Source organism: Symphodus melops (genome assembly GCF_947650265.1).
Source record: "Symphodus melops genome assembly, chromosome: 3".
NCBI lineage: Eukaryota > Metazoa > Chordata > Actinopteri > Labriformes > Labridae > Symphodus > Symphodus melops.
The window spans coordinates 29,047,881-29,061,475 of NC_136693.1; the positions used below are offsets into that span (position 1 = coordinate 29,047,881).

The window sequence follows — 13,595 nt, forward strand, 5'->3', positions numbered from 1 at the left end:
TGGAGGGGAGGCTGGGATGTGTACAGGAAGTGATCCTGGAGTCTGCAGCACTTCCCCCTCCCTCAGGGTTAAAACGTGGTTTAAACACTGCAGGTTTGCTGTATCTTAGAGGTTAAAGCGCCAACAGCAGTGACTGACACTTTTTCCTTCATTGTTTTCTCTCCATTCTCTCTCTCTCTCTCTCTCTCTTCCACACTGGGTCAGGTTAACTGTGTCCCGTAGTGTAACCGTTCCACATGCTCCTCTAACATAAAACACATGAAGAGTGTTAAGACGACTCTGCAGCCAGCAGGAGTGCGGCCTCTCCAGTCGAGTCTTCTGGCATCAGTTACAGAAATATGCCTGTTCCTGTTCCGTCTCTCCTTTAAACCAGAGGTAGTGTGACTTCTTTGATCGTTGTTTTCTTCCTCCTGATCAATTTTAAATAATTGCTGACTGAATATACTTTTGTGAAAAGTCTTCATCTATGATCATTTTTATTTATGCTTCTGTGAACTTGTATCTGCTACCAAAGCTCAAATGGTGTAAGTGTCATTCTCCTAAACTCAGCCAGCGATCAGCGCTTCTTTGGACATCTCTCACATGCCCTCTTCCTTGCTCAGTGTGACCATGGGGGGGGGGGGGGGGGGGGGGGGGGGGGGGGGGGGGGTTGGGTCAATGCAGGTTTGAACACTAACATGAACATAAGGGCTTTAAAAATACACATTAACTTGTTAGTCTGACTGGAAATGTAATGAAGGTCACATATAATCCTCCTTGTCATGTTTGAATAAGTCTCAGATCTCCCCAAAACATGTCTGTGAAGTTTCTTGTTCCTGTATTTGATCATGCCTATAAACCCCTCTATGTTTCTGTGTCTGTCTCGTATAAGATGTCAAACAAAGAAAAATCTGCTAAAATGCTGAGATATAAAGCTGGGATGAAAACGAAACAGATGTATCAATATTGAGAGTGGTCGAGGGTGAACATTTATTGGAAAGACCTGAAGACAAAGTTTGTGTCAGGAGTTTGACATAAAACCAGTGCTGATTGCTAGCTTGTTTTTTGGTTGTTTTGTGACATCACATACTTTTCTACTTTCACCAAAGGCGGAGAGCTCCCCTGGCCTCGTGTCGCTATAGCTAGAAGGAGTGCAAACATCCACAGAGTGAACAAGAAAGATGATCCTGAAAGAGCTGCACAGAAACTGCATGTTGTGGAGTCTGCAGAACACAGTGGAAATCATCAGGCAGGAAGACAGTTTAAATCTTTTTCTCACTCTGGGAGACGTCCCAAAAACATGAGTGAAGTCTGAAACAGCGCTGTAACAGTCTTTCAGGATTTCACTGTATCCTTTCTTACTGTGCAATGCAGAGCTGTTGCACAAACTGAAAGGTATGGAGGAGAGGTTGGAAAGAAACAGAAACTCAGCAATGCACTGATATGAAACAGTGAAGTAGCTGCTCTGTTGTGCATCCTGTGTGATAACAGTGGATGTGCCAATGATTTCAATACGTCCTCTAAAGACCGGAAACACAGCCACAGATGTTTGAGGTGGTCTCATTTCTCCTTTGCGTCCTGAAGATAGGAACACACCAGTAAGCCTGACCACATTTTAAAATGAACACACACACCTGGGAGCTAACAGGAGGGTAAGTTCAGTTCATGTATCTTTGCTTTGGTTTTGCAATATTTTCTAAATTTCAGGGTAGCTCTGGTGAGAGTTTGAAATATATTTAAAAAGTACAAGTTCAGCCAGGAGTGTAAAATATAATGTGTTTCTTTCATCCCTTTGTATCACTGACAGCCCTGTCAATCTCCCTCAGATCTTAAGAAAACTTTAACTGTTGGCTTTGCTTAAATATTTGAATGGAGGGAAAAATGCAGAAAGAAACGCGCAGTACTTTCAGCCTTTGCTCATGCAGAAATGAATGAATAATGCAGCTCAAACTTGCAGATCTTTAAAGGAAATAAGACAGCAGATATGCAAAATGTGTTAGTCTTATTTAGTCGATGCTCTTAAAAGTCTTAAGCTTTAACACTTTTGGCAACAACAACAAACAAAGAATAGCCAAAGCAGACTATTTTACAGCCACCACGATGAGATGAATATTTAACTAAAAGTTTGCTTTTTTTTTCCTTTCTTTGTTTGTACTGACGTTAAAATGCTTGCCCTGAAATGTTTGCTCTCATGTTAATCCATGAAAATTGTTAAGACTGTTATCACAAATGCTGCTTTTTTTTGTAACAATAAAGAAGCATATAACCACATCCAAGCCGAGGTTGCAGCCAACAGAAAAGACTGCATGACCGAAATATGTGCATAAATAAAAGAGGAGAGTTTAGTGAAGGGACACTTTTTCTCTGCTGTTCTTAATCAGTGACTCTTTAAGTCGTTGGTTTGATCAAGCTTCTTTTTCCCCTCTCTTTGGTAAGCTCCTCTGCGTAAAATATCTCTGCGCCAGTAACACCACAAAGGCTTACTTATCTGGGCATTACCTATTAAAGGTTTAAACCCCCGCGTCTCTGATAAACACTGCCTATAAGGCTTTTATCTGCCTGCAGCCTTATCGCACTCTTGAAGGTCCTTCTCCTGAGGCGCAGTAATTTGTTTAATTAAAGTGTCATTTTGGGAGGAAAATATAGCCACAGCTTCGGTTTGAGATGCAAAGAAGTTTACCATGTGTGCTCTGTCTGCCTTTCATTCCTCTTCTTTTTTTTTCTCTCTCTCTCTCTGTCCGTAGCTCGGATTAAGATTAACTCACTGGGGTTTCCTTCCTGTTTTCTTGTTTTTATTTATTATTTTTTTTAGATATTTGCGAGCAGCAGCCATGGAGGAGAGCAGTAACGCTGGAGAGAGACAACAGAATCAAATCTAGTTTAAGAGCACCCCCCCTTTAGCTGCTTTCTAAATGGAGCCCTGGGAGGATTGGCTTTCTGGCCTTGCAAGCTTGTGTTGTCAGCACTTTGGGCGATTTGTGTGTGATTTCATTAGGAACCAAAATATCAGCCAGATGAAGAGGAAAATAGTATGCAAAGTGCTGCTGTACTGTTACTGTATGGTATGAGCTCCGAACGCTCACACTCACTCCCGTGTCCATCCGTCCTCCCAGGAGCTCAGAGAAACTTCCACCGCTGTTTTTCATCTGAGACACAAACACTCGCTTGTCTGCGGAGCAACGCATCAAGGGAAGCATCTCCACAGGAAGTTCACGAGAGGAAAGACAAAGAATACGTTTCTTTATTTTATTGATCTAAGATTCGTAAACAGACAAAAAAGATTGAAACAGAATGCTCTGTCTTTGACTGGATGAGTTTGCTCATTTGTAGATAAGTTGTCACTTTCTTCCTTTTTTTGTCTTCATAGTGAAGAACAGCGGACTGAAACAGCTTGTGACAGATGGTTTAGAATGAGGACATAAATACATAATACACTGGACAGAATTAATATATAAGGTGAGGGTATTTAAGTGTCCTGAAGAGGTCGCGTCAAGGCTGCTCGGATCAGTACTCATTGCAATCCAAGTGAAGTCTCTGAGCAACTTAGATGCAACTGGAGTTCCTATCTCTGGCTCATTAGAAGCTATTGTACGTGAACTATTTAAGAAGCAGTGGTGGCAAGTTCATTGTTCTCCAAGATGGACCCAAGTTCATACAGTTCAATGAATCACACTCTCAGCAAAAGAGCGAAGAACAACATCCTGGCAAACAGTAATGTTATGCAGCCGTTTCATTACGTGCACTGAGCAGCAGCCACAGAATATAAACGTCACTCCCATCAGGTAGAGGGGAATTCTCCGGAGAACATCATGCTGCGTTCTCATCAGCTCACCCGGACTTGCTGTGGAAAAAAATAGTGGTTTGGCAGGAAAAACTTCGGGTGAAGTCTGAGCAATAAAAGTTAGTGTTCACACATACTGCTACTCCTGGAAATATCAGGAGTTTTTGAGGAGATTTCTGAAAGTACGAAAGACCTAAAAGAGTATCCAAACAGGCTAACTAGCTTAGCTTTAGCTGTAGTGTAAACTAGCGCTGTAAAGCTGCAGTCTGCAGCCAATACGACATCGAGCAGTAAATCAGAGTTGTGATAGCACATCCTGTTGTGAATGCTGACACAGGGTGTAAGAGTGAAAGATTTATGAGACGCTACATGCAGACCCAGAGGTAAGCTGCTATCACAAGAGGAACAAAGACAAAAAGCTGGGAGACACAGAAAGAGCACATGCTATTGTGTGTTATAATAAGGCACACAAAATAACACAATGTGCCCTTAAAAAAATGGATGAGACAAAGGTCGCCATCATCCCCACCCGGGACAGAAAGGTGCCCCTCTCGGATGAAAGCAGAGAGAGAGCTGGGGCCAAGTTTGAGTAATTGATGACTTAAAAATAAACTGCTAGCATTCATTTTGGCTGGGATGGAAGAGAAATTGTCCAACTACAAAAGCATGTAGCATCCAGGTCAAGAGCACTTCAAAAACAACTTCCCTGAGAGGTCTGAGCAAGAAGACATTGCAAGGGCTCATATTTGGAAAATCTCTGACAGTGTTTTTGAACATTTTTGCTAAGTGTCTACCGAGCCACAAAATGTGAAATAAATCCATCCAGCTGTCATTCCCATGCTTCAGATTCAGTTTTCTATTCACTAGATTTATAATTAAAACACAAAATGTTTAAATAGAAGATAAAATAAGCTCATGCAGATGTTGAAGCAGGAAAACTTCAACATCCATTTTTATTGCTCCCTCTCTCTGTCTCCTCCAGCTCTGGTGATCAGCTGTTCATGGGCGTTCCCAGATCTGGCCACAACCTCCATGGACCAATCATCCTGCTGCTGCCAAATTTTAAATCTGTTGTCCTCTCCGCTGCTGTCAGTTCGCCCTTTCAGCATGGATCAGTGTGACTCTCCGACTCGTTAGCGTAGCATCCGACCTCCCTCACATCCCGCATTCTTCCTTCACCATCTTCGGCTCCTGCAGGTTCTTGGGCATGAATGTCAAAACAAATGTTTACATTGATGCATGGATATGATATAGTTTGATCAAATTAACCTCAATTTCCATAATTCCCCAAAAATTCCCATAATTTCCATGGAAAGTGTCTTGAAATTACCGGACACTTTATGGACCCCTTTGCAACCCTAATCCTAAATCAGTTTGAGATCAAATCTTAGCAATGGATGAGAAATTTTAAGAGTCACAGAAACAAATCTTCCCTCGGAGGAAGTGAGATAATTGTGCCTTCTCTGTCCTCCAGTATTTCCTGCAGCTAAGAGACTGCTTTCTTCTTTTCTGCATGTGCCAGTTAACCTGCATTGTTTTTGAAGTGCACTGCATCAGATCCACCTTGCATGACAGAAAACTGTGTTATACCAGAAACATCAATGCTTCAGTTCTTGTGAGATTGTAAATTTATAGAACAATTGATAAGATTGTATTCAGGCTTTCATTTAAACACGAGTCAGCTGTAAGTGTAAAAATCCAGACTGAAGGGGATATGGAGAAAAAAAAATGGGGGGGGGAGACATGCTGGGGGAAATTGTGCAAGAAAAAAAAAATCATTAAGCAGATCTGTGTGAGTGTGTGAGAGCTAAATCTGAATAAAACTGTCTGTCGCCTCGCTGTGATTGGCTATCTCAGAGACATGTTTTTAAAGGCCTGACGCATTATTAATAAAACAAACTCTAATAGAAATATCATTGGGCTTATTTTTCGATCAGGCCGAGCATCGCTGCAATCCGCAAAGCGTGACATTAATTAAAGATTGATGGCCTGGCTGTTCATCTGAGCCGCTGTTGATCCGGTAATTAAAATGACAAAAAAAAAGATTTATTTATAGAAATTTGCTCAAGTTGTTTCATTTCCTTGTCAGCCGGCCCTGATTTTCTGTCTTTTAATGAAGGGGAAGGAAGTGCATGTGTTTTTCATCTTCCTCTTGCTCTGCTCATATTGATGGTCGTCATCACATCACGCTCGTTTCCTCCCCCCTCATGGTTCAAAGTATTACGGCGAAAAAACGGAGACTATGGGAAGAACAGGCCGCAGAGATGCTGAGGCCTCTGCTCAATCAAACTTTTCAAAGGAATGAAAGTGAAAGTTTCAATGACCTTAGTTCAGCAGTTATTCCGAAAGAAGAGAAAATACAAATGAAAAAGCTTTGCATTTTTATTTTGGTAATGTAATTATGTAGTCTCTTGGAGTTTGACAAGGCTTCTAATGAGTTCTCCCAGGACTTCTCTTTTATTTGTTTGTTTGTTATTTTTAAGCTTGATTAAGTCCCCTTGTATTTAGCAGGCCCGATCAAATCAAAGGGGAGGAAGATTAACTGTGTATATTTCTGCAGCATCTTTTAAGGAGGTGTAAGAATACCGTTCGTGTCTTTGTGCGCTGTTATCCCTCCTGCAGAAGTCAGTAAGCATCTGCTCCAGATTCAAATTCATCTCCGTACAGAGAAGCACACAGTCACTATCCATGCATCTGCTCTTATTAATGTTGGACTTGTGCAAGGATTTATGTGAATGCACCATTAAACAGAAAGGAAAGCTCCGACATGCATTTGATAAACTCAAGAAAAACACAAACAGAAAAAAATTAGAAGAAAACAAAAGTAGTTCTTGTGTCCAACAATATTTTCTTATAGATTTCTTTATTTAGTTCAGCTTCTAAGAAATAACGGAGCGGCGTCTTTGGAAGCCTGCATCGCCATCTTTACATGGCAGCCTCGACCATCATTGTGTGAATATGTATGTATGTGACCTGCGGTGTAGTTAATGTACTTGACGAGCTCAAGTCCATTTACTGAATAAAGAAAGAATCCAGATTTGATACGTAAAATGAGAGTTACATGTTAAAGTATGCACGCATGTTAACTTGTGTTTTCTCTTGTTTAGTTCATTCGTTCCTTGTTTTGTTGTCATCAGTTGTCATTTCCTATCAGATTTGCTTGTTTTCTATCCTCATATCCTCAAAGTTTAGTTTTGTTGTTTTTTACCATTTTACCCTCTTTTTGTATTTCTGTTCATCTTGTGTTTCTTACTGTAAAATTCTGAAGTTTTAAAGTGTTTCCTGTTTTATTTAGTTTTTTTCCCCCTGTGAGTACTCTTACATCCTCCCTTTGTGTGTTTCCCTCCTTTTTGATTGCCTTCATCAGTTTCACCTGTGCTTGATTGCCTTCATCAGTTTCACCTGCGTTTGATTGCCCTCTGTATTCGGCTCTTCCTCCCCTCTTGTATCAGTTCATTGTCAGATGTTCAGTGATTTTCTTCCTCTTGGCTCAGGCTTTTAAGCTGAAAGTCCTTGACAAACTACATTGGATTTCATCGAAGGTTTAGGGATACAATTGTGGGGGAGATTCTCTGAAGATGATGACAACATGGTGGTAGCGGCTCGTAGACTAGCGAGCACCCTCACATGTAAGCTAATCTGCTAACCTCGTATCTTCTGTTGAACTCCTTTTAGACTTTTTGTGTTGTGTATTATTTGAATGACAGTCTTGAGGTCCTGTTTTGTTTGAGGTCAAAGACAGCTAAGTTTGTCAGATGTGTTGCATGTTTCAGTCTGATGAAGAAACTTTGCTAAAGCTGTTTAAAACCAAGAAGCAAGAAGTGCTAGAAGTGTTAAAAAATGAAACTAGGAATTTTTAAATCTGATACTCGGGTTTTAATTTAAGGCTGGTTGGAAAGCCAAGCGTCCTTATCTCTTTTGTTAAGATGCACGTTTTTATAACACTGGCAAAAATAAATGTGCTTACAGTTTAATACCAAAAGGTGGTTTATTGTCTTACATACAAGTAGCTTATTACTTTATTGGTAAAAGCTGTTTTTTAAAGAAAAGGGAGGGGGGGGGGTTAATTTCATTAAAGCGAAGAGTTTAACTTTTGCCTAATTAACAGCCTAGGTGTTTTGATTGACAGGTAGGTGGACCTACCTTATCGCCTTGCACATTTGAATTAATTGAATGTCAGGTTGAAGCAAAGTTTCCTCCATGAAACCAATGTGATACCTTAAAACTAGCACACTGACATTGTCCACTGTCTCTTAGGCTCATCTGACAGTTATCTCATAGGTCACAGAAGTCCAGTGAGATTCTCCCACCAACACAGAGAAACTCTTTTTTTTTTATTTATTTTTTTTATTTAATTAGAAGTGGTACATGCACGCTGTCTTATGTCACCACTAACGTCTTCAGGACAGAGTTCTACAGGTTTCATAGAGGGACTTTGTTACTATGATAATTAGTATGATATTTGTAATAAGCTCTTGTAGTAATGCAAAGTAGAGCACGGAGTAAAGTAATATAAAGCCCTGCAGATGCAAATATGCAACACATCACATCTCATCGTCCTGCTAAAAGTATTGATGATTTTTTTTTGTTCATGTTTTGAAGTGGCTGAGGTGGATGATTTATCTGATGGACTCCACAGGATGACACCCAACCAATCAGAGGTAGGAGACCTCCAGACAAAGGGAAATAATCTCACTGTAACACATCCACTTTTTAAAACCTTCCTGCTAGCTTTGTACACATCCCTTTACCACCCATACGTGCTCCTTCTAATTGTACATGGCCAGAAGCCCAATGTCACTGGCCACCACTGAAATTTATAGCTGTGAGGACGTGCTAGATACAGGACTTGGCACCAGCGGAAGCCAAAGTAAGAGGGAGGGCAAGAAAAGATGTATTAAATGATTATAATGACTGATGATATTACCTATTCCTACGAAAAATGACTGCAATAGTGTAATGGTCAAATGGTGGGTAAGGATGACAGAATTATTAAAAGAGAAAGAATTGAGTAATTCCAGCACATTTATCAATCTGCACATCACACCTTCACACTCACTTAATATATATTGTACATCTTACTGACTCGAGCAGCCTCTTTTCCAAGAGATATTTCTCTATATTTTTATCCTATTAAGTCCCAAGCTCTGGAGTGCAAGTTAATTTCAGACCCAGGATAGCAACAAAAAAATGGGTAAGGGATGTGAGATGATGAATTGGATGAGATTATAAATCTTTTTCATATTTAAGATGTGGACAATACAACAGGCCTTTCACTGGTGCAGGTAAATGGGATTTTGCCCGCACCATCTTTTCCCTCTGCTGACATGATACATACATAATGTGCTTCATGATGAATGCTCTTTGTAATATGTGGCTGAGATAAGATTCGAGTATTCATAGTTTTCTATCGTGTTAATGCGTGGAGATAAAGCGGTGCATCCAATGCGATGTTTGGGGCCAGCAGGGCAGCACGTTCCTCTGAGGTGTGAGATGAATATGTGGAGGTGTGGATGGAGATATCAGAGAGTGCAAAAGCAGCTGGTCTGTAACTTTTCTTGGACCATTGGACTGCCTCTTCTTCTCTGGATTCTGTAGGTGAACATTTGTAGTTCTGACTTGTAAACTACGATAACTGCTGCTATAAAAGACTACATATGTGATTTTACTTTCTTCTTCAGCGGACACAAGGGGATTTTCTTTTTCTATATTAATTGATAACTAATAGTCCCGAACATCGTCTAAAGCCTGGCTCAGACTACAGGAGGTTTGCATCACTCATCACACGCATGAAGAGAATCTTAAAGAGAAAGTATCATCAACTTTGTTTTACCTTTTCAAACGGTCCTCTGTGCTCTAAATGAAACATCTGTGCTGAGCTTTGGTCCAAATATAATATGAATCAAGCAGCAGAGGAAGTTTGTAACCTTGTAGAAAGCAGCTCTCTCAGAATGCTCCGTTTTTGGTGCGTGTGTCTTTAAATGTAATGACCCCCCTGAGTTTTCCCCGTAGAGATCCCTCATCTCTAGTGAGACGATGTGCTCAAAAGTTCTACTCTAGGCTGGGGATGGAGTCCATGGGTGGAGATACCAGGAGAGGGGAGTGGATCCCACTGTGACATCACAAGGAGAGCACATTTGAAACGGAGCATTTTTCTCTGTGTTGTAAGACTCATGCAGAGCAAAAACAACGGACGGTTTGTGGTTTGGTTCAAAAACAAAGTGGATTGTCATAACGTGTCCCCATTAATAGATCTTCTTCTCCATAATCCTGCAGCACATCCTACATCACATACTAGAGGATTTTTTAAGATTATTGTTCGCCTCACCTGACGTGACCTCATGTAAACAATGAATCCGCCAGTTAAATTTGCGATTAAAAATGCTTTGTGTAGAGGCGTAAAAATACATTTTGGAACATGAGTTTGGGAGAAGAAATGACAGGGGAGATGCAGACAACATGGATTGATTATACTTCAGCAGGAGCTCCAGGTCAGATTGTAATTGTACACATTTCAGGTGTCCAGCGCACCTACAGTATGTGGGTTGTGTCTTGCTGCTGATCGCCGCTCGTGTCCCCTTTTTTTCTGTCCTCCCTCGTTTCTCACGGTAATTGTAGTCGCACACAACCTCAGCCTGACCCTTTGATGACGTAATCGTCAAAAAGTAAAATCCTAACAAAAACATTTGATATGAATCGGGTTGTCTCCGAGCAGAACTCATAGGTTATTGTTGGGTCTTGATAATCATGGAAGATTTGATTAGGGAACACTCTGTGATTGTCTGTAACGGTGTTGATTCAGTTTACCAACACTAACCAGACCTTAGCTTTCACTGGTGATGTCATTTCTTTTTGAGCACAGATATGAGTCATTTGACTTCAGTATACCTGTAAATGGTCTGATCCAATCAGGCTCACTAACTGCTGTAAATACTGGATGGAAATGAAGGTTGTGACTACTGAAATGTACGTTAAACAATAACAGAGGAGACTATTTTGGACTCAGCCGTCAGTGCTGCTTCAAAATGAAGGCATGCCATCGGATTTTTATTTATTTAATTTTAGTCCAACAACTCTCTTCGTAATGGTTTGAAATGTAGATTGCAGCAGCTGCACATGAGCTTGAGTTTTGCTCCTAAACTCCAACCTGAGTTGATGAGATGAAGGCCTGCATGTCGATGTAAGGGTGCAGTGCTGATGCAGGGCAGCGCAGGAAATGACAGGAGGAGAGGCTTAAATAGACCACTCAAGTAGGAGTATGCATTTGGCTGGTGACTGTGCAGAATGACATGTGTCAGTGTGAAATCAGTGCAGCTGAATGTGTCGCTCCAACTTTTCATTGAGGCAGCTTGGTCGGCGTATCATAACTTGTCAAAATATGACACCCTCGCTACCTTGGAGGCTTCAGATTGTTCAGGACTCTTTTAGTTATGGACTGTATAGCTGCTGTTTTTGAATACTTGGCTGTAAGACCAGGTTGCTTTGAACTGAAAAGCTTAAAGGAACAAATGTACATGTTTCCAATCGCTTGCCTGAAGTTAAAGTCACATATCCAGCACATTAAAGTGATTTCTTCCATCTACACATTTTCTCTCTCATTATATAATGAAACGGCATAAAGCCAGCTGTGGTGGATGAGAAACCAAGGCTAAAGTGGGATTAGCAGCAATATTGAAGTGTGAAATGTAAATAGTGATTCATTGAAAATGAACAGCTTTGGACATTGCTAACATTAATTATTAGCCAGACACCTAACATCAAGTCCATAAGTGAGACTCTGTTAAGCGATGTTCTTGGTTTGCCCTTACTCTAAAAACAGCCGTGGCTCAACGCCACACTAAGTTTCTCATTTACATCTTATTTGATCCCTAATAACTTCTCCTGAGGCAAGATGATGATACTGTCTTTATTTCATCACACGTGTTGTTCAACAGAATGACAACATTAACAAAAGACTAAACGAACATGCTGGCGAATGTCAAAAATAATGCAGCAGTTTCATTACCGTGCAAAGAGATGCTACTGGTCGCATACACCCATCTCACTCACCAAAGGAGATTTATCATGATTTATCATGACTATATCCTGAAGCTTTTTCACATCAGCTCACTGAGTCTTTCTACAGAAAAAACTCTGGATAAAAGGAGAGTATAAAATGTGGCTTTTAGCATTCATAGGTACAGCTCGCCTTGCAAATATCAGAAGTTTTTCGGGAGCTTTGTGCAAGTATGAAAGCACTAACACTGTCCTGTGTAAGGCCTGGGATCAGTTGTAGAGATCTAACCAGCAAATTTCACCACTTACCTAAAATGGGTAGCTAAATAATCCTCTTCAGAAATCAGCTATCTCTGTCTTAACCCATACAAGTTCGACCTGTTATCTTAAATGTGTTTCCATTACTGACTGCTTCATGGTGTGTAACAGCTTCTTTTCCAGGAGAAGCATGGGTGATTTTAATTGTATTTCCCTTTTTTGAAGAAATAAAAAAGATAGTGGTGGATTGACAAAAAGATATGCATGAAGTCATTGAGAGACTTGGATTCTTTATCTCAGTCTGCTGCTCTGGATTATGACTGCGTCTCTGTTCAGCTCTTTTTTTTTTTTACAGGTCCCAGGAAGAGACACTGGCAGATGTGTGCAGTATAAAATAGTGTGCAGGCACTCACTTACCCACACTCTCTATCTCAGTCACACATACCCCACCAGGATGGTTAGTGGCACAGATGTGTACATGTCTCACCTGAGTCCAATAACGCCACCTCATTCAGTACCTCCATACGGCTTGGAAGGCTCAGTTCGGTCTTTTCCTTTCTGATTCGGGCGTCTCTTTGTCGCTCTCTTTTTCTGCCTCTGACTCTCTTGGCACTTTGAAGCTTCTACAGTCATCGTGCCTTCCTAACATGCACCCAGGGTCCAATTAGCCCCTCAAACACCCTGTAGTCAGCACACAATGCATAACCTCTGCACCAGTAATGTAGTCCTCATTGTGACCCTTTTGTATGCATTAGTGAGAGGGGGGTGGCTTTATATTCTGTCAAGACCTTGGTATTGTTTCATGTAAGCGGATAACAAACAATGAAATGGAATAATAATTATAAGACTTTTTCAGCTGTGAGTATAATAAAGAATGTTGTTTGATATAAACACAATAAAATCTCTACGTGGTTTATGAGTAACGCTTTCTCATTGGACAATTTCCTAAATGAGCATGACTTTCATGGTGCTCTTGTCCAGGACAAATTAAGAGATATGACTGCAGCCTGGCCCTTAGAGATTGTTACTGGGTGAACTGAATGCCTTAATTGCCATTGTTGCCTAGGAACCTTTAAATTTCTAAATTATTGTGGACCGTCCTCATCAGTCAATATTATGACACAATGAATAATTTAACCCAGCATTCTGTGTTTTCCTCTAAAATCAATGATGCCTGCCTCAATGTTTGAACAATTTTTAGCTTTTATTTGTCCTCTAAAACTGCCTTTTGCTAAATGATACTGACCCTTTGAATCTTTTAACAGCGCGATCAATAAAGCATGTTTATGCGCGGCTTGCAAAACCATCAGTTTGGGACTTTTGAAAAAATATGCCAGCGGCTGCAGCTTGCTAAGTGCAGAGCGCTAGCACTAAATCTTGGAAGTTAAAGTTTTACTGGGGCGTTATGGGTAAAAATGCCTTGTCAGCCATCTGCCACCTCCTCTCCTGGCAGCCATATTTTCAGGTCTGCTCAAGTCCTGGGAGAGAACACTGCATCGCCACCCAGGGCCGACCAACAATATTACAGCCCCAGTAACAGTAAGAGTTGTGGAGGAGTGAGGAAATGAGGGAGATAAAGACG

The 13,595-nt window shown here is 40.8% G+C and overlaps 1 long non-coding RNA gene across 1 annotated transcript; it reads left to right on the top strand.

Moving 5' to 3' along the window:
- Positions 1-7,192: 7,192 nt before the first annotated feature.
- On the top strand, positions 7,193-12,981 carry LOC306821291. The gene is made up of 3 exons (XR_013778764.1): positions 7,193-7,389; positions 8,363-8,421; positions 12,369-12,981. It is a non-coding gene; the product is annotated as an uncharacterized lncRNA (long non-coding RNA).
- The last annotated feature ends 614 nt before the right edge of the window (positions 12,982-13,595 follow it).